Source organism: Triturus cristatus, chromosome 2_1, assembly GCF_964204655.1.
Source record: "Triturus cristatus chromosome 2_1, aTriCri1.1, whole genome shotgun sequence".
Lineage (NCBI taxonomy): Eukaryota > Metazoa > Chordata > Amphibia > Caudata > Salamandridae > Triturus > Triturus cristatus.
In genome coordinates this window covers 1,184,124,959-1,184,144,759 of record NC_140581.1, presented here as the reverse complement: position 1 = coordinate 1,184,144,759, position 19,801 = coordinate 1,184,124,959, and the positions used below count along the sequence as shown (strand labels likewise).

The window sequence follows — 19,801 nt, the reverse complement described above, 5'->3', positions numbered from 1 at the left end:
ACATGTATCCGAGAAGTACAGCATGTATGTTCTCAGGAGACTGCTTAAAGTTACAGAAACGGGCTTCTCCTTAAATACAAAATATCATGCTTCAGGCACACATTCCTTGTTTTATGACATGGTCATCTACATGTATCCATTACAAACGAAAAGGCAGAGTCATGATGACCATCCCACATTCCAGTTCAGCCAGCCCACAATTATTTACCCAGCAAGGCTCAGATCCCACATCAGATATCAACAGGCCCCAATAAACACGAGCATCTCCTGTTTGGAAAACAAGCCATAGAGCAGGAAGAGTCAGGTGTGAAAGAGATTAGCCGGAGGCTCGTGTGGGATGAAAAGGCTTTATGGTGTGTCAAACCCTGATGCTAATCACAGGTGGCCGTAGGACGGGGAGCTCGTGGGACCGGACTGACCTGGGGCAGCGGAGCCAAGCTGCACAGGTCACAGAGAAGTCAAAGGAAGGCACATGTGTTCTAAAGGCCCGTATTTGCTCATAATGTGTAGCCTATGTGAGGGCAACCATAAGATGGCCACCGCTCTAAGATGGAACCCACGAAGTCAATGTATAATATCGTATACACAGTGCATTTATCGCTAAAACGTTATACAAAGCACTTGTACATACCGTATTGACCATTCGCGGTTCGCTAATACTGGAATAGACAGGGGTAGGGCCCTGTCTCCCACGCGGTCCCAAATTTCAAAGTACCACAGACCCTCCTTTTGCCCTTACATAGGCAATAACTATGCTTATATCAATCCGAGTCCAGGTCAATATTCACGAAGTCATGGAGATGTTGCTGTAGCATCATCCTATTACTTAGCTCGTCCCTCGATACAGGTTTCCTTACACATAATGTAGCACAGAGGCCACATATCGCAGGAGCACACTGTATGCACAGACAGAACAGGAAAAGGATGGCTAAGATCATTCCAATGACCATCAGAATTTTCCAACCCCAGGCAGATATCAGTTCCCAGAACCACCCCACCAGTGACCAATCTCCTTTATCCACGTGTATGGATTCAGATATTCTATGCAGTTTGGAGATGGTTTGATAAACTGTTGGAGCGTTATCTGGTATGAAAATGCAACAACTAGATTGGATAACCTTACATACCCCACCGCGGTCTACAAGTATGACGTCTAGAACCATGCGGTTCTGCAAAGTCATGAGGCAACATTAACAGTGGATTCAACCACACGAGTCAGTTGTCTCAGGTTCCTACTATTAACCATAGGTCCCCAAAACGGCAGGAAACGCAAAAAGAAGTCTCCCGCTTCCTGACCGGCAGTATCCTCCTTACTAATCACGCCTCTCACAACTCTGGTCTTGTGATAGTCAGAGGCAGCAGTAAATGTTGGCGGTAGCAGATTTGCAATATAACATGTGCCCGAGAAATCAGGGGGCAACCATGTATATGTTCGGTCACTGCAGACAAAATATGTACCCTTGGCAGCCAAAAACGCAGGGGAAAACTGCGATGGAAAAGTGTACGTTTCAGTACAGTCACTTCTCCCCAGTTGAGCTCTTGGATTCTGACCATTACCTTGTAAACAGAACCGACATATGTGGGGTACGACCCAAATTGGGGATGAGATTTTTCGCTGCCTTTCACCCAGACTAATACTATACCCCGTCGCGTTCCACCCTACATAAGCTCTCAATTCATCCTTGGGAATAGATGAGTATGCGTCGATATCTCTGCTCATATCGGCAACTCCTTTCATTAAAGCTTTATTATTGGTGCTAGGTCTGATGGAACGCGGTTGTCGCGGGGAGTAGGCATCTAATGCAAAAAGGAACATGGTCTGGAATGCCCATGACGATCCATTGTAACTAAACGGCAGCACTAGATAAGGAATACCCTTGTTAATGGTATGTGTCATTAAACCACACACCCAGCAATTGGTTGTATTCATGACTAGTTGGTGCTGGTGCAGGAGCTGAATAAACGAGTTGTTTACAAACTCTGATCGTCTAGCTTGTTCGTGTTCAGGCAGAGGGTGGAAAGAGTGTGAGGAGACAGTAGGAGGAGGTATAGGCTGTACAGTGGGTGCAATGGGCACTTGAGAGGAGAAGAATACATAACCTACAGTAAACACCATCATACTACATAGTATAAACAAACATAATAATACAAAACATTTGCTCTTCATTATTTTACATATTCTCGTTTTAAAGTTAATTTCCTCAGCGGGTCTCTCCATCTTGAAAAACTCCATCCTCTAATCGTGCCGCTCGCGGCGGGTGAGTATCTTCTGCTAAGGAGTACGCCTGTCAGTCCAGGGAACGCCCCAGACCAACCAGAGCTGTTGACCTAACGTCTTCGGCCTGTACCCCAAAGTCTTGGCACCGCGACCCTGCGGCTGAACCCGGATGGTGGTTCGAAAAACAAAAATCAAGAAAGTCCTTCAGATGGGAGAGCTATAATATAAAAAAATAGTAAGGGAAGGTAATTTTTATTTGTCCATAGGCCTTGGTCTCAAGTTGTAGTGGTTGCTGCCAGGTACTGTCTGGTCTTGAAACAAGAGTTCAGGCTCTGTGGTGTCCAATCGAATTGACGGTGGCACAGCTTCTTGCAAAATATCGTCACTTCCTTGTGCTGAGGTTGTGCCTCTCAGGCGTGCATCACTGAATGGTACAAAACGAGGTACAGTGTCTGTTTCAGAATCGGCGATACCCTCCTGGACCCACTGGTCATATGGTAGAGGCAAAGGGATCCTCTTACAGTGGGTGCCGTGAATCCAGTTCTTCTTCCCCTTTACTCGAACAGCTGATCTTGTAGACAGAAGTACGAGGTGAGGGCCAATCCAACGGGGCTCATCGTTGCTCTTTCGCTGGAAATTCTTGATGAGAACCCACGTGCCAGGGTCAATAGGGTGTCCGGGAGCTTCAGAGGCCTGGGGGAGAGTATCATGCACCTGTTGGTGTAAAACACGCAATTTAGCCGTCAATTCATACAAATAATCAAGCAGTACTGGATGTTCTATTTCGCAGAATTTCGTTGGTCTTGGCACACCCCATACATTGGCCGGGCGGCCAAAAACAACTTCGTATGGACTAAGTCTCACTCGTGAATGCACAGTCATTCTGGTGGATAGGAGTGCTAGAGGCAGAGCGTCAGGCCATTTAAGACCGGAGCTCGCCTGGATTTTGGCTAGTTTCAGCTTCAGAGTGCCATTGTAGCATTCTACTAATCCGGCTGATTGGGGGTGATTTGCAGCGTGAAACTTTTGCTTGATCCCTAACCCCTCACACACATTCTTCATCACTCGACCCACAAATTCACTCCCATTATCACTCCACACCATTCTTGGCATTCCAAACCTAGGAAAAAATTCCTTCACAAGGGCTTTGGCTGTGGATAAAGCAGTGTTGTCTTTTAAGGGATATGCTTCTATCCATTTTGAAAAAGCGCAAACAACAACCAATACATATTTCAAGTTGTTGCACCTTTCCATGTGGATAAAATCTAGCTGCAAAACTTCAAATGGATATGATGGAGGCGCAAAATGACCAGCTGGAGTTGGGGTTCCTCTACCAGGGTTATACTTCAAACATACCATACAATTCTTGACCACATTCTCTGCACACTTGGGAATTCCAGCATTCTGCCATACTGGAGCCAACAACTTACAGATTCCTTTCATACTGATATGTGCCATTCATACTGAGATGTTCTGACAAATCAATCCAACAACCATTTTCATCCAATTTACCCGTACTTTCTCTCCACTTGCTCAACTCTTTCTCTGTGGCTTCAGCTTGAAGGGACTTTACACTTTCTATTGTGTTTTCACACATTCCAACATCACCAACCCATCTTGCAGGGCCTGCAACATACATTCGAGTCTTCACATCTTTTGCTGTTTCTTTTGCGATTTCATCAGCAAACGCATTACCACGACCAACATCATCAGTGATTTTCTTGTGCGCACTGCATTTCATGATCGCAACTTGTAACGGTAGGGTCAGTGACTCAAGGAGATCATTCACCAATTTGCCATTCTGAATCTTAGCTCCATGCGAAGTCAGGAACCCACGTTCTTTCCACAATCGCCCAAAACTATGCGCCACGCCAAAGGCGTACTGACTATCCGTATATATGTTCACTTTCATTCCTTCAGACAACACGCATGCTCTTGTAAGGGCAATTAATTCTGCTGCTTGAGCTGAATTATGTGGCACTCGTGCAGTTTCAACAATCGTGTGCAAAGTCGTGATAGCATATGCAGCAGTTGTATCACCATTCGGAAGCTTGAAGCACGAACCATCCACCCATAAGGTACCATCACACTCAGTCAGGGGAGTATCTTTAAGATCTATTCTCCCTTTTGTCTCTTCTTCTGTTCTGAACACACAATCATGTTGCTCAATCTCATCTAGGTCTGCTGGTATTGGCAATAATGTAGCTGGATTCAACATGTTGCATCTCTTTATGTGTATATGATTTGCTAACAGTGTCAATTCATATCCTGACAATCGCGCACTAGTTAAGTGCTGTGTCTTGGTCCTGTTTAACAATGTGTCCACAGCATGTGGAACCATAACAATCAATGTATTATCCATTACTAGTCCGGCAGACTGTCGAATAGACATAGCTGCGGCGGCTGTAGCTCTCAAACAACTTGGCAATGCCCTCGCTACCGGGTCCAAGGTTGACGAAAAATATGCGCATGGACGCGGTCTGTCGCCAAAAGGCTGTGTTAACACTGATAATGCGCAACCATCTTTTTCATGAACATACAATGTAAAAGGCTTGCTGTAGTCAGGGGTACCCAACACAGGAGCTGAACATAATGCATTACGCAATTCCAAAAAACTTTTCTGACACTCCTCAGACCATGGGATAGGATTCGGTGTGTCTTTACATGTTAATGCTAACAAAGGTTTTACCAGCAAAGAAAAATTTGGTATCCAATGCCTACAGTATGAAGTAATGCCCAAGAAAGCACTCACTTCTCTCTGTGTTCTTGGCACGCTCAATTGTGAAATGGCTTGAATTCTTTCTGGGGTCAGTTTCCTTCCCTCCTTCGATAAGAGATGACCTAAGTAGGTCACTTCTTGTCGACAATATTGCAGTTTTGAGAGAGACACTTTGTGACGGAAGGCAGACAAATGACGCAACAATGACACTGTAGCTTGTTTGCAAATCCTTTCAGTATCCGCGGCGATTAGCAAATCGTCAACGTACTGAATAAGGATAGCGCCACTGGGTAAAACCAGTGCATCAAGCTGCGCTTTCAAAGCTTGACTGTATATTGATGGACTTTCACAGTAGCCCTGGGGAGCGCGTTTAAAGCGGAAGCTTCGACCTCCTAAACTGAAGCCAAAAATGTCCCTGCTCTCTTCTGCAATTGGGATGCTAAAGAAAGCATTCTTCAAATCTATCACTGAAAACCATGCAGCGGAGGCTGGAATCATGGTTAACAAGGCAGTTATATCAGGGACAACTGGAAACTGTGGCACAACAATCTTATTAACCTCTCTGAGATCAATCACAAATCTGTAAACAGGTGGCTGTGAAGGGTCCGTTCGTTTTAAGACAGGTAAAACAGGACTGTTGCAAACGTTGCCTCTTGTCTCTTCAATTACACTCTTTTTAATCAAATCCCTGACAATTGCTAACAACGCTTTCTGACCTTCATTGGAGATCTTGTACTGGGGAATACGTGGCAATCTGACATTGGCTTTTAAAGTGACCACATATGGCGGTATTTCCAAGAGACCCACATCATTGGGACCAGTAGCCCAAAGGACATCCGGAACGGATGACAACTCAGGTGGCATTGCATTCTTTGACAAATACATCGGGGAAATCACTTCCTTACCTAATGTAAGTTGTACTCCTGAGGGAGAACAATACAGCGTTGCATGCAATCTTTTTAGCAAATCTAATCCTAGCAGATTTTCACCACAACCTGTCGGTAGGATGAGGGGTGCTTTTAACTCGCAAGGTCCAACAGAAAGTGACATAGGACTAGAAATCGGGATCCTAACTGGGGCGCCAGAAAAACCTACTGAAACATTCATATCGCCAGACAAAGGCGCGCCAGGGAGTTTTGAATGCATGATTGAACTCTTTGCAGCACCAGTGTCTAGCAGAAAGGGCTCTGTTACACCCGCTGTAGTCACTTTAACATATGGTCCGCTCTGATCCACTGGCACTGAAACAACTCCCTCTCTCTGTCTACGGCTGTCCTAGTATTCATTACCTTCCACATTGTCGTCTTCTGCATAATAATCATTGTTATAGTACTGAGCTGTATTACCAGTTGCATTGGCTTGCTGATCGAAGCTATTTAGGTATTTTGAGGCGGAAGAGGACGTGCGTTCTGGGGAACATTTCCACGCCCTCTACCTCTAGGAGCTTGTTGACCACCTCTACCTCGTGCGCCATACGTGTTACTAGTACGCTGCATTAATTTAGGACAACTATACTTGGAATGACCTTCCTCTCTGCAATATGAACATTGATTGGGACCTACAGGGATACGTGGTTGATAATACCCATTCATTTGCTGATTATTCTGGAACTGTTGGGGCTGCTGATAGATACCTTGGGTTTGCCTATAATTATTCTGTCCTCCACGTGGCGGGTAAGCCTGCTGCAAGAGGACCTTTGTTTTCAGTTCTTTCGTTTTCTTATCTGTTCTATCCTTCTCGTCTTTATCTCTATTTTCATAATACTGTGCAGTAGCAAGTATTTGCGCTGAAGAGGAAACGGCCCAAGAACTTTCTGAATCTTTTAATTTCTTACACAACTCGGGAAGTAGATTCTGTACAAATTTATCCACAAATAACCGTTGGCCACCTTCAGTACTCATGTCTTGACCACTGTGGTCGATAAACGTTTCTTCAAACCTTGTAAAGAAATCGGACACTGTCTCATCTTTCTTCTGCTTACATGCGGACAGTTTATCCCAATTTACGCGCATCGCGGGCATTATAGTTTTCATGTAGGTAATAATTCTACCAGGGAGTTCTGCTACCAAAGGATCAGGCTTCGCGCCGCCAACTTGGCCAGCGTCTGCAGCAATAATATTAGCCCATGTGTTACCCAATTCTGCAGCGTGATCTACATTACGAATGGATCCCCATAAAGGCTGTGGAACCACATTCCCAAACAACATATCTATGTCAGCTAGATTCATGACACACGATTCTGCAGTTTGTGATAACTCCTTATAATATCCTGCAGGGTTTTTACGGGGGTCAGGCAATGTCTGCTTAAGCGCTAACACCTCAGAACGCTTCCAAGGGACATGCACCCAAACACGCTGAAAATGAGCTGGAGCAGCAGCAATACCTCGAGCGGCATCAGCCGCAACGGCTTCCTTCCATACCGGAGGAACTTCTCTCATAGGGTATTGTCGCACTTTTCCCTTTTTCCCCACAAGGAATTCCTGTTCGAACAATGATTGTTGACAATCGCCATTTCTGAAGGACAGTAAAGTCGCAACTGCTTTATCTACCTTGGGACCCACAATTTTACCTGTTCCAAAATCAAATCGCACTCGACACAATTCCTGTGGGTTTGGGTTTGAACCATTATCCTCCAATTCCTCACAGAGGAATTCACACATTTTGTCAAAGACATACCTCTGTGTTGGGGCATCCCATTGGTGGAAAACGTTAACAACTGATTCCACATTATAGAGTGAAGGGAAACCAATCCACCTACGCGCCAGATGATCTAACACCTCTTTCTCGTCGGGACCAGGCAGCTGACTACGCAATTGCTTACGTTGTAAACCAGGGGTCACACTAGATGACCCAAAGAGAGGCGACATTAAACTAGTAACTACATTAGCTAGTCGTTGTCGTGCTGAAGGAGAAGTTGAGGCGAAAACGGGGGGATAGACAGAGGGAAGAAAAACGGAGTCAGATACAGGTACCGGGGTAGTGCAAGAAGAAGCGCCAGGGGAGGCAGCTGATGTGCTAGGCAAAGTTGCAGGAAGCGCGGGGGCAACAGGTAACAAAACTGGCGGCCCTTGAGAGGGCTGCACTGCAGGGATAGGAGCCAGCTGAGGAGGAGCTGGCGGTTGTGGGAAGGCTTGCGGCACATTAACTGGAGGCTGCACATTTACAAGCTGTGGAGGCGCTGTGGCATTTTTCGCATACGGAGGTGGTGAACTTAGCAAATGAGACATTAGGGAATCTTTCTCTTTCTCTTTTGTCTCATCCTGCACAAGGGGTGACAAAACAGGGTAACATTTATCGATCCCTAGTTTATGCTGTCTATGTAACTGCTCATTCATTTGTTCCTCCTCATTATCTTTAAATTGCACAGCTGCTTGCATCATTGACATACCTCTTTCTCTCTTATTCCTTTTCGCTAGCTTAATTTCCTTCTGTTTGGCTTCCTTTCGCCATAGGCGGAAAGAATCAAACATCGCCGGCCGGGCTTTCTTTTTAAACAATTTAACTTCCAAATTATCTAAGATATCTGTATCGAAACTACCATTTTGGGGCCATTTTAAAACACCGTCCTTTCTGGTGTATCGGATCCATACTTCATTATATGCAATGGGGCCCACGCCATGTTTTACATAAAGCTCATAAGTTGGAGTTCCAATTGGAGGAACCGGACATGAATCCTCTAACTGGAAATCCCTTCCACAACCCAAACAAAACAATCTTCCAAATACACTAGAACCAGGCATCTTCGCTCACTAGTCTAGTTTCAAACTTCAAAGGATTATCGAATACGATAGTCTCGTGAATACACGAGTCCTCTGGCTTTGGGACTTGCAAGCTCCAAATCGAAATGATCCCGAAGGATACCAAAAATCCCGAAGGATACCAAACAAACTGGGAGACGCTCCACTTATACTTAACTGAATATCGATGATCGATGGCGTCACCAGAAGACTCTCTCGATTGTTTCGCTCTACCAAAATCGTCAAGGGTCCAAAACAGGGCGATTAATCAGGGCAGCAGTCCTTCGTAGCCGTTGGGACGCGGAGAACCTCGCAGAAAAGACTTTCGGACCACGTCAACATGCAGGGGTCGATGAAGTGGCGGCCTTCCTCCGGAATTTCCACACGAAGCTCCTCACGAACCTCTGGCTTGGACTGATACCGCTGAAATCGTCCCGAGTTGGGCGCCAACTGAAGTACTGGGAATTTAAAGCCCAGCGGTGCAGGGGAAAACACCCTAAGACTTCGGGTTCTTCCTGTTTCAGACCTACAGAAACACAGAGTCTTCTGGGTGAAGTCAAAGATCAGTTTATTGGCTGCAGACCAATTACAGGTATCCGAGAAGTACAACTGCATGTATGTTCTCAGGAGACTGCTTAAAGTTACAGAAACGGGCTTCTCCTTAAATACAAAATATCATGCTTCAGGCACACATTCCTTGTTTTATGACATGGTCATCTACATGTATCCATTACAAACGAAAAGGCAGAGTCATGATGATCATCCCACATTCCAGTTCAGCCAGCCCACAATTATTTACCCAGCAAGGCTCAGATCCCACATCAGATATCAACAGGCCCCAATAAACACGATCATCTCCTGTTTGGAAAACAAGCCATAAAGCAGGAAGAGTCAGGTGTGAAAGAGATTAGCCGGAGGCTCGTGTGGGATGAAAAGGCTTTATGGTGTGTCAAACCCTGATGCTAATCACAGGTGGCCGTAGGACGGGGAGCTCGTGGGACCGGACTGACCTGGGGCAGCGGAGCCAAGCTGCACAGGTCACAGAGAAGTCAAAGGAAGGCACATGTGTTCTAAAGGCCCGTATTTGCTCATAATGTGTAGCCTATGTGAGGGCAACCATAAGATGGCCACCGCTCTAAGATGGAACCCACGAAGTCAATGTATAATATCGTAGACACAGTGCATTTATCGCTAAAACGTTATACAAAGCACTTGTACATACCGTATTGACCATTTGCGGTTCGCTAATACTGGAATAGACAGGGGTAGGGCCCTGTCTCCCACGTGGTCCCAAATTTCAAAGTACCACAGCTCAAATGCATTAGCTGAGACGAGTAGGGCATGCTGCTTACTTTTTGCTCTAAGTGACTAGGACGGAAGACTGCCTTACCAGGTTGTGTTCTTCGCAGAGGAAAGGTCAGGAAGACGCCACTTCTGAGACAAGTTTCAGAGGGCCACATTCCTAATGAAGTGGGCACTGAGATGCTTCTTATGAGCCCTGCTTCAGTGGGCTGCGCTGCATTCAGTAACTGTTTGACCCATGAAGAGGCTTGAGCTTTGAGCTGCTTAGCACCTACTTGTAATCAGAAAATTCCACTATATTGGGTTGTTTGAACCCTACTATAGCCAATTCAGGAGTGAAAATGCTCTGACAAGACACACAAAGTCTCTGAAGAATCAGTGCCTCCTATTTAAAAAGAAGATAGGTTGTCCACTTCAAAAGCATAATTACAGGATCATATGTCTAAAGAAGTCACTGCTGCTTTAAAGTCATTTGAAGAAGGTCATCCTGCTAAAAGACCAGAAATGGATCCTATTCCTAAGGGAAATATGTTCAAGGGGTTCAGCATCAGGACATTATAGTCTATATTTGTGAAATGCTGGGATTTCGGGAACTACAACTGGAGGTTACAGATGATTTTTGCGCCCAGTATGAAATTTCAGTTATGGATGCTATTCCATCTTACAAAAGATTCAAATGCATAATTTTAAAGGAGTAGAGATATTAAACTTAATTCTCTCTGTTTTTTTCTATTTTTTCTCAACTTTCTTAACTTTACTAATTTTGAAAAATGTGTTCCCAGAGTCTCAAAATCCTCAAAAATTCTCACAACAAAAGGACTGAAACAGGGTTGTGTGCTCGCACCAATCTTGTTCAATCTATTCATGGCCGACCTTCCAAAGGTGCTTGATGCCTGCAATTCACAATCACTCAGGTTAGGAGGAAAATCATTGACCAATCTCATGTATGCAGACGACGTAGTTCTGCTTAGTCATTCTTACGTTGGTGTCCAACATATACTGACTGAAAAGCAGAACTACGCAACAGAAAACAACTTAAAAATAAATCTGAGTAAGACTCGGACAATGTCAATAAACAACAAAAAGAACCTACAGAGGAATTGGTTCCTGGGCGGCACCAAACTCGATCCAGCTCACGAGTAGTAGTACCTAGGTGTCACATTCGATAAGTTAGGGTCGTTTAAGCGCCAGAGAGAGGAAATAAGATGGAAAGGTCTGCTGATCGCTCTAACGATGACAAATCTGGCAAATAAATTGATGGGGCCGACTATGACCCCACTCCTGAAGGTAGACCAGGGTAAACTCCCCTCGATTGCTTATGGCAGCAAGGCAATGCGGGGAAGAGACGCTAAGGATCTGGACAATATGCAGGTCAAAGCTTATAGAACTATGTTCTGTCTTCCGTCCTACACATCACCTGCTCAAATAAGGTTGGAGTTTGATCTTCTACAACAAGTCTTAGCCAGGTATGGCGCTTACATCATCTGCTAGCATAAGATTAGAAGTGCACCTATAAATACGCTAACCTACTTGCTGTGGCACGACATACAGCACAGGGAGTCCTCCCAAGCTAGAAGCTACCTTCAGTTAGCCCTGGAATCTACCAAACTCACGGGGCTTTGGGACGCCCAACTCAGATATCTGAACTTCAAAAAACGAGTCTGGAAAACTATAAAACAAATTTCCTTGGTGGAGGACAAGGCAGGCTTCTCAAAATCTCACGCCTGGACGACCCTTAACTCCTACAAATCACTTGCCCCACAAACATACTTTAATCAGGGTTATCCCAAGGCCATAAAGATTAACGTTTTAAGGCATAGACTGAGGATCTTTCCATGTGTTCAGTATCTTCCACCATGGCTGAGGACAACAGCACAAGACACGTGAAGGCTTTGTAACATCAAGAACAGCGACATTCTACACCTAATTTGCTTATGCAAGGATATGCACCAAGCACGGCAACAGCTTCTAAAAAAACCTCTTAATCAGAAAAGCATCCGCACCAGGAGGCAAGCAGTGCTGGCCTGCTTAAACCCTGAAAATACCCAACTGAACTGCAGATTGGTCAAATTTCTTATGTTGGCTGAACAAAAAATGCCCAAAATACCAAAGAATGCTCCACAAAGCTTGTTGCGGCAGGCTGTCCAGCAGACGGGAAGAGGCCTTAGCCGGACCACACTAAGGATAGACTACCAGTAGCACAGGGATCATCCTTGCAACAAGTTGAGACAATTTGAACAACATACTTAATACAATTTGACAAATGGGCAAGCATGGCTGAAGCAAAAAATCTGAGTCTGCACCTTACAGTATCCAGCGAATTAATGACATTCATTTATAACTACAATTAATTCTGATTTTAAACTGTAAAGAATTTTGTACCTTGGGTTTTAACTGCTTTTATCTGAAGATCTTTCTTTTAAAATTACAAAAATCAAAAAAAAGGCAGCAAAGTTGGATGAAATCATACTGAATGTCTGTTTAAAAAAACAACATTTTTTTAAATTCTTTTAAGTGTTAATATTGCAATGTTTTTCGTTAACTCTGCAAAAATAAAGAAACTTGAAACTATTTTGTCTAGGAGGACATCCTCTTCATCTGTGCCCATGGAAGAGGCAGTACTGTCTGAACCTTTGTACAAAAAAGTGGAGTACACTGTAAGGTTTACTTATGCAGCCCCCAATTTTGCTGTGACAGTTAGAACCTATCCTGACAAAATAATATATAAAGATTTTCAACCACTCTATTATTGTATTCAAATCGAGAATGATCCTTCTCTGCTGGGTGTTTTGGAATTTCTGTCTCTGTTCCTAATAGGGCAAATCATTGACCTAATTTCCTCTTTAAAAAACTGCTTCTATGGCCTCTCTTGCTGCAAGATAATCATTGGATGAAATTATGGAAGTCTGAATTAGGCCAGAGGCACCTTATTAATCATTTGCTTTCCCTAAGTGACAAACTATTTGGTCCTGGCCAAATTGGCTTGATCCAGTAATCAGCTCATAAAGCTTAAAATCTTAAATCTATTTTGAACTACTCAAGGGTATCAGTATCTTTGGCAAAAAGTTAAGCTCCTGAAGGGATTTCTGGGATTCGGTGCCCATTTCATGTCATGGCCGGTGGCTGGGGCTGGGGCTCTGTGTTTCAAAAATAATTGAATCTTAAGGGTATAATATGAATTGAAGGTCACATTCCCTTCAAAATGTTCTCTCTTCAGTCAATCACTCCTCTGATATTCCCATTAGTTTTTCTGGTGAGCATTGGAATTAAAATGCTCTTTTTGTTCCGATTCTCAAGGATTCTCAGAGGTCTCTACAATTTACAGTAGGGACTCATTACCAGTTGAACTTAAGAATGGGCCGTCGCAATAGGAAATTACCCTCCTGAGGGTCTTATCATCTCTTTCAGGAAGGAAGTGTGTATGTATGTATGATATTATATGGCATGTATGTATTATATTGCATGTTTATAGCAAGAACCTAGCCAAAAGGCAGTGGAGAGCTGTACCTGGTGACAGACAAGTTTAAAATCAACAAGTAATAGCAGAGGAAGCTGGGTTGTAGACTGTAAATGTATTGTAATGGAGTGTTCTTTAAAGAGGTGAGTCTTCAACTCGTTCCTATATTGGAGCAGCATTGAGGTGGTCCTGATGTTGTTCAAGATCCTGTGTGCATATATGAAAAATGCCTGTTGGCTTTGTAGCTTGCAGTTTGATGTTTTCCTGGCTGCACTGTACTGAGGACCACCAGAGATGCTTGTCTGCACGATAAGAGGGGGTGCTGGTTGTGCTGACTTTGTAAATAATACAACAGGAAAAAGTGTACTAGCCGTAAAGTATTATTTGCTGTTAAAGTTATTTAACAGGCTAAAGGCCATTAAATGAATTATATGGTCTTAAGCATTTATTTACTATATCAATTTCATTGTTTAACGATATAGTCACATTATTACATAAATCTGACCATAGGTGATACTTGAAAATTGTCATTCATTTAAACAATAAATGTCAAACAAAAATCAGAAGTGAAACAAAATTAACATTGTGGTACACAAAGCAACAATAATTGCATACATTAATACACCAGTCATGTTTTTCGAAACAACAACAGCTGAGCAGTTTTTGCAACCAAATTATTTGAACAAATTGTGGTGCTGCTGAACACAGGGGAATAATTCTTAGGCCTAGTAGGTAGGTGAAAATGTATGCAACTTCCTACAAGAGGTAAAATTATTTAAATGCAAGTTCGCAGAGTAAGGTGCCGACGCGTTTCGAGTCCCAGAGTGGTATTGGGGATTCTCTTCAGGGTGTAGACTGGACGTTATCTGGTAAAGAGGTTCCTTATTCTCATTAGGGTGCAACCCCAGGGGTCCAAAGGAGTGTCAAATGACTCTGTATTAATTGTTTGATGCAAATTGCGTAAAAGCCTCTTAGCCGTTTTCACAGGTAATGTGATATTGTTTTTGGCGTAGCGGCATTCAATCTTTAACCAATCATATTAGATCGGGAGCTCATGGACACATGTAGCGGGGACTTCGTCTCGAGAGATTGTTTAAATGTATGACAATTTTCAAGTATCACCTTTGGTCTGATTTATGTACTAATGTGACTATAGCGTTAAAAAATGAAATTGATGTTGTAAATAAATGCTTAAGACCATATCATTCATTTAATGGCCTTTAGCCTGTTAAATAACGTTAACAGCAACTAAAATGTTGGAGCTAGTACACATTTTCCTGTTGTATTTTGTAAGGCCCTTTCTAGCCGTCCTGGGCCAAACTCTTTTTTGCTATTGACTTTGTAAATAATGCAGCTGGATTAGAAGATGGTATCGGCTGGGAAGGGGAGCCAATGGAATTCCATCAAGATGGAGGTGATGTGATCATATTTCTTCAGGCCCTCAATGAGATGTGCTGCTGAGTCTAGGACACCCCTTAGGGATGCCAGCGTGTAGTCTTGAAGGCCATGGATTACAGCATTCACACCATCCGAATGCAAGAGTACATGTGCTTGAACAGCAGTTAAGAAGTTGCTTTCTGGAAGAAACAGTCTGACTTTCTTTAGAAGAGAGAGCTGGTACCAGGTTGTCTCTGTTTTTTTGACAATGTATACCTTGAGAATGAGTTTGGTGTCTAGGGTTAATGTAAGAGACTTGGCATTTGGTGAGAGTTGGAGTTCGAAGCTGTCAATGTTCATGTCACTGAGCCAGGTTTGTATTGTATCTTGTTTGTTATTCTTTGCTGGGTTGAGCTTCAAGTAGGTGCTGGACATCGATGACTGATTAATGTACAAGCACTGTTTGAGGCATTGGATGTCTGAAGCGGAGGAGAATTTCAAGTAGAGTTGTGTATCATCAGCTTATTGGTGAATCTTGATACTGTTATCTGTGAGTAGGACGCCATGTGGAACCGTGCAAAGGTTTGAAGATGACAGGAGAAGGTATGGAGCCTTGGGGTGCTCGTTTGATGGGGAGCAAAAACCTCGTCTGACCTCTGTCAGGAGTGGTTGTAAATAGCCAGCGTGCAACCTGTTAACACCTCTTTTGTACCTCATGGTGCTCCACCTGAAGACTGCGCTCCTATGCAGAGCATCACTTGAAAAGGCTTGGGTCAGGAAGAAGGCCTGACCTGGACACATTTTGGAAAACAAACGATCCAACTGCTTCAGTGAAGACAACTTTGGAATCCACATCCACTGTCTGCAGAAACCATGTAAAATAGGAGCTGCTAACCCACTTTTTGTTCCCATTGCATGTTCTTTAAGACAGAGGTGGGGGTTCACTACAGAGGATTAAGTCCTCACAATTCATCCACCTGTCATCCACCAAATGGCAGTTCCAGGAAGACTAATTAATAACCCTTTGGTTCAGAAAGAAATTAACAACTTCTTAGGGAAAGCATGTCTCCTCTCTTTTTCAATTCAGTCTTTGATCCTTTCCCCCTTCTATTTCCGGAAGATCAGCAATACACTTCTGCTGTCCGGGGACAGCAACCTAACCTCCATCTTGTACTTATACCAAGGACATGGCCTTCCAAAATGGAGCCCACAGGCCTGTATCACTCTAGCCCATTCAGACTCACAAGTACTGCATTGTTTAAAACAACTTTTTATTGAATTGTGTCCTTATTATTAGTAAGCCCTTCTTCAAACTTCCCCCCACCCCCCAAACAGTTAACTAACTGGGCAAAAGCCTTTACAATTGTTTAAACATTAAGCCTAGGGCAATTCTTCCTATTTTAGAGCTTAATGTTCTTACTATGCACACTCCGGGTTAATGTGTGGCACTGCTACAAGAAGAGCTGGGCTTCATCCAAACCTTGTTCACATCGGCATCACATATCACCCTGCCAGTCTGCCCCAGTGTGCATAATTGGCGTGGCTTGATTAATTGTTTGATGGTGCCACAGGTGCATTGGTTCTATTTCCTTGCTGGACATCCTAGTCCCGGGCTTTGTAAGCCTTCATTAATACATCCCAGGACATGGCAATGGGTATTTTACCCAGACCTCATTTTTCTTCCCTACAGATCGCCCCGGTTTCGGCTAGGCCCCAGTGTTCTACTTCCTCCCTCCAGGTAGCGAGTGTTGGTGGGCTTACTGATTTCCAACGTCTGGTTATCAGACGCTTTGCAAGTATAACTGTCAGGTCTGCGAATCGCACCTGTACTTCATATCCCTCGGGGTGTGGGTAAAGTCCCAGTAGACAGCTCTTTGCTGTGTTCCATGTTTGCCCGCCTACCAATTCATCTAGTGCCTCGCTATTTGCATCCAATATGAGGACAGTGCGGGGCAGGCCCACATCACATGGATGAAGTCTGCATCTGCCTCTACACAACCGGGACAATTCGCTGCCGCTGTGACGAGCATCTTGTGTAAGCGATGTGGTGTAAGGTATGCTTGTGCGTGTACATATATTAAATTAATTTAAATCGTGAATTGGGTGAAACTGCTTTTGTGTAGGCAAGAAGGGATTCCCACTCTTTGTCTGTTAGGGCCTCACCCAGGTCTGTATCCCACTTTATACGCAGTGTGTTTAGGGGCGAGGGTACATTCGCCCTTACGCTTATGTAGAGCCATTTTGTTAGGTGTCTCCCTGTTCCCATCAAGTGTAACATGTGTACTAGTTCATGCGTTGGAGGTGCCCGTCCCTCCGGGGCCCAGGTCCTCCTAACGTATCGGGTCATGCTGGCATGCAGTAGAAATAGCGTGTTAGGCCGGCCCTGAGCGTGAATGAAGTCTGAGTTTGACATTAGGGTGCTGTCATTAAATAATGCTCCAACGGTGGTCACTCTCTCTATCTATTATACAAAAGAATTACTCTAACTGACCATCCAGTGGTCGGTATCAGTGCACGTAGATGGAAAGATGTGAAGGAACTGGTAAGGGGAAATCTAAACTTCACCAATAGGTGAGCAAGGAAGCACTTCCTTTTGGTTTAGGTACCCTCACACACCCTAGTGGTGTCATGCTTCATCATCGGGTCACCCCGACGCCTAAAAGTCGGGGTGGGCTCAACCACAATGTTGGGAGCTCTTTGAAGATACAACAGACCAGGGGGGCTGAAAGATAAAAAACCTCAGGCAGATCCCCAGTTTCCCTTTATTTTTGGGTCTGTCTGGGTTAATAAATTACTAAAATTGGGGTCTCCACAGGAGTATTATGGTCCTAGGACCCTCTCTCTATCTCCCATGCAGCCAGCTGGTGCCTTGATGTGACTCCCACTGGGATTGGGAGTCCCACTAATGGGATATTAGGTGCATAGGGTAACATTGGTGCGGTGTATTTTAGCGCTTGCTGCCAATAGTGTAGCGTTACTTGTAGTAATGGTGAGGATGTGCACACGTTCGACCGCCCGGTGTATAATAAGGAGTGCAGCGCCCCTCGTGCAATCAATCTGGGTTTGAATGCAATCTAGTGTAGGTTGTGCCCGGCAACCAGTACGAAAGCCATTGCAGTTGGCTTGCTATGCAGTAAGTCCTAAAGTCAGGGGCCCCCATTCCCCGGAACTGGTTGGTAGCTGAAGTTTCTTTAGGCTAACACTGCGCCTTCCTGTGCCCCATACTAGTTCCACCAGGATAGAATCCAATCGTTTGAAGACCCTCGTAGAGATTACTATTGGGAGCGTAGTAAAGTAATATAGCACCCGTGGCAGCATAACCATTTTCACTACTACCAATCGGCCGGCTACGTAGAGCGGGAGAGGGATCCAGAATGCTGCCTGGGACCGCAGTGAACAATCGTGCTCTGCACATTCCCATCCAGTGTGACTTGGTGGGGGACACAACCATTACAACGCAGCTATTACAACACACTACATTTACAACTTAGTCATTACAACGCAACTGCCTATACGTTGCATGCCATTACAACGCAGCCTTACAACACCTGTCACTATAACGCATGTCATTACAACACATGTCACTACAACGCATTTCATTACAACACATTATAAGGTAAGTAATGGGGAATAGTAATTTTTAACCCTACACTATCTAACACTTACCCTACTGTTACACTCACTGGAAATTGTAATTTTTACCCCTACACTATACAACACTTACCCAGGGTATGCAAGTCGGTGATCAGCTCGTTGTCACATTTTTCACATGAGCAACCTGTAGTGTCATGGACAAAATGTGGTTTGCTGTCTGTTGTCAATGATGAAACTTGGATATACACGACTGTGTCAATAAATTCCATCCTGAGACTACTTTGCAAGCCACACTAACTGCATGTAAATCACAGCTGTTGACAGTAGTCAAAAGGTTGGGCGTGCCTCATGTCATGTGCCCATGTCAGCGATTAGTGTAGTAGATGTCCCTAAATAATCTATTCACACAGTTGAAAAACGATACATGTTCTGAGAGATTTACCTGGACCTTATGAGGATGGGTCACTTAATCACAAAAGGGCATAACCATTGCATTCTCAGGCCTGTGCCCTCAACAGATTTGACTCCCCCACAAATGAAGGGCCCACAACGTGAGTGATGATGTCATGGGTGAATCAGGAACAATGTGTCTGTGAAATACAGCACTGCTCCACCCCAATTTTCCGTAACACAACACACAACTCTTGTAATGAGCACTCAATATGGACTACATGTACCATAATGCAAAGTAGGAGAAAACGAAACTGGGGTTTGATGTTGATTCTCACCTGCACTGTCATTTCAGGTTTTTCAGAACAGAACAGCAGGATGGCAGTGGATTTGATTAGTGATTGTGGATGATCAGGATGAATACAAAATGGCTGCCAACAATTTCCTGTGATGTATTTCCTGTCACCCACTTCCTGTATAACATTTCCTGTATGAAAAAATGTGTTCCGGGTCAATTTCGGAGGTTACGGACCGAAAGAACAAGTTACTTACCTTCGGTAACGATATATCTGAAAGAAACATTAGTTAGTTAGATTCCTCACCTTAGAATATCCCCAGGCGTCAGGCTGGATCCGGAAAGATTTTTCGTCAGCATTACCCTTGCGCGTCGCTAGGCGTCGTCTGCGATTCCGCGTCTGTCGTTGGCGTCGTGGGAGTACTTAGATGCTCAAAGGGAGCTCACATCAGATAGGTCAATACTAGAATCAAATCCCACTGAGACATTACAAAAGGGACAGGAGGAAACATGTGAGTAATGCCCTTAAAGAATCGAGAAACAACAGGGGATTTAAAAAGAGAAGGCTGATCAGGAAGCCCTAAGAAAGCAGAAACAGCCGAAAGGTATCCCTTGAAGGTGCCCAGAGCAGAGCCCTGCTGGGCCAGGGAAAGAAGAAAGAGGAGAACCTCAGAAAGAGGGGCGGAAAGGGGATCCACAGCCTTTGTTGTGC

At 44.2% G+C, this 19,801-nt stretch overlaps 1 protein-coding gene across 1 annotated transcript in view; it reads left to right on the top strand.

Moving 5' to 3' along the window:
- LOC146866582 (neuronal acetylcholine receptor subunit alpha-7-like) overlaps positions 1–19,801 on the top strand; it is a 1,495,911-nt gene that overhangs the window by 1,387,584 nt on the left and 88,526 nt on the right. The window lies entirely within an intron of this gene.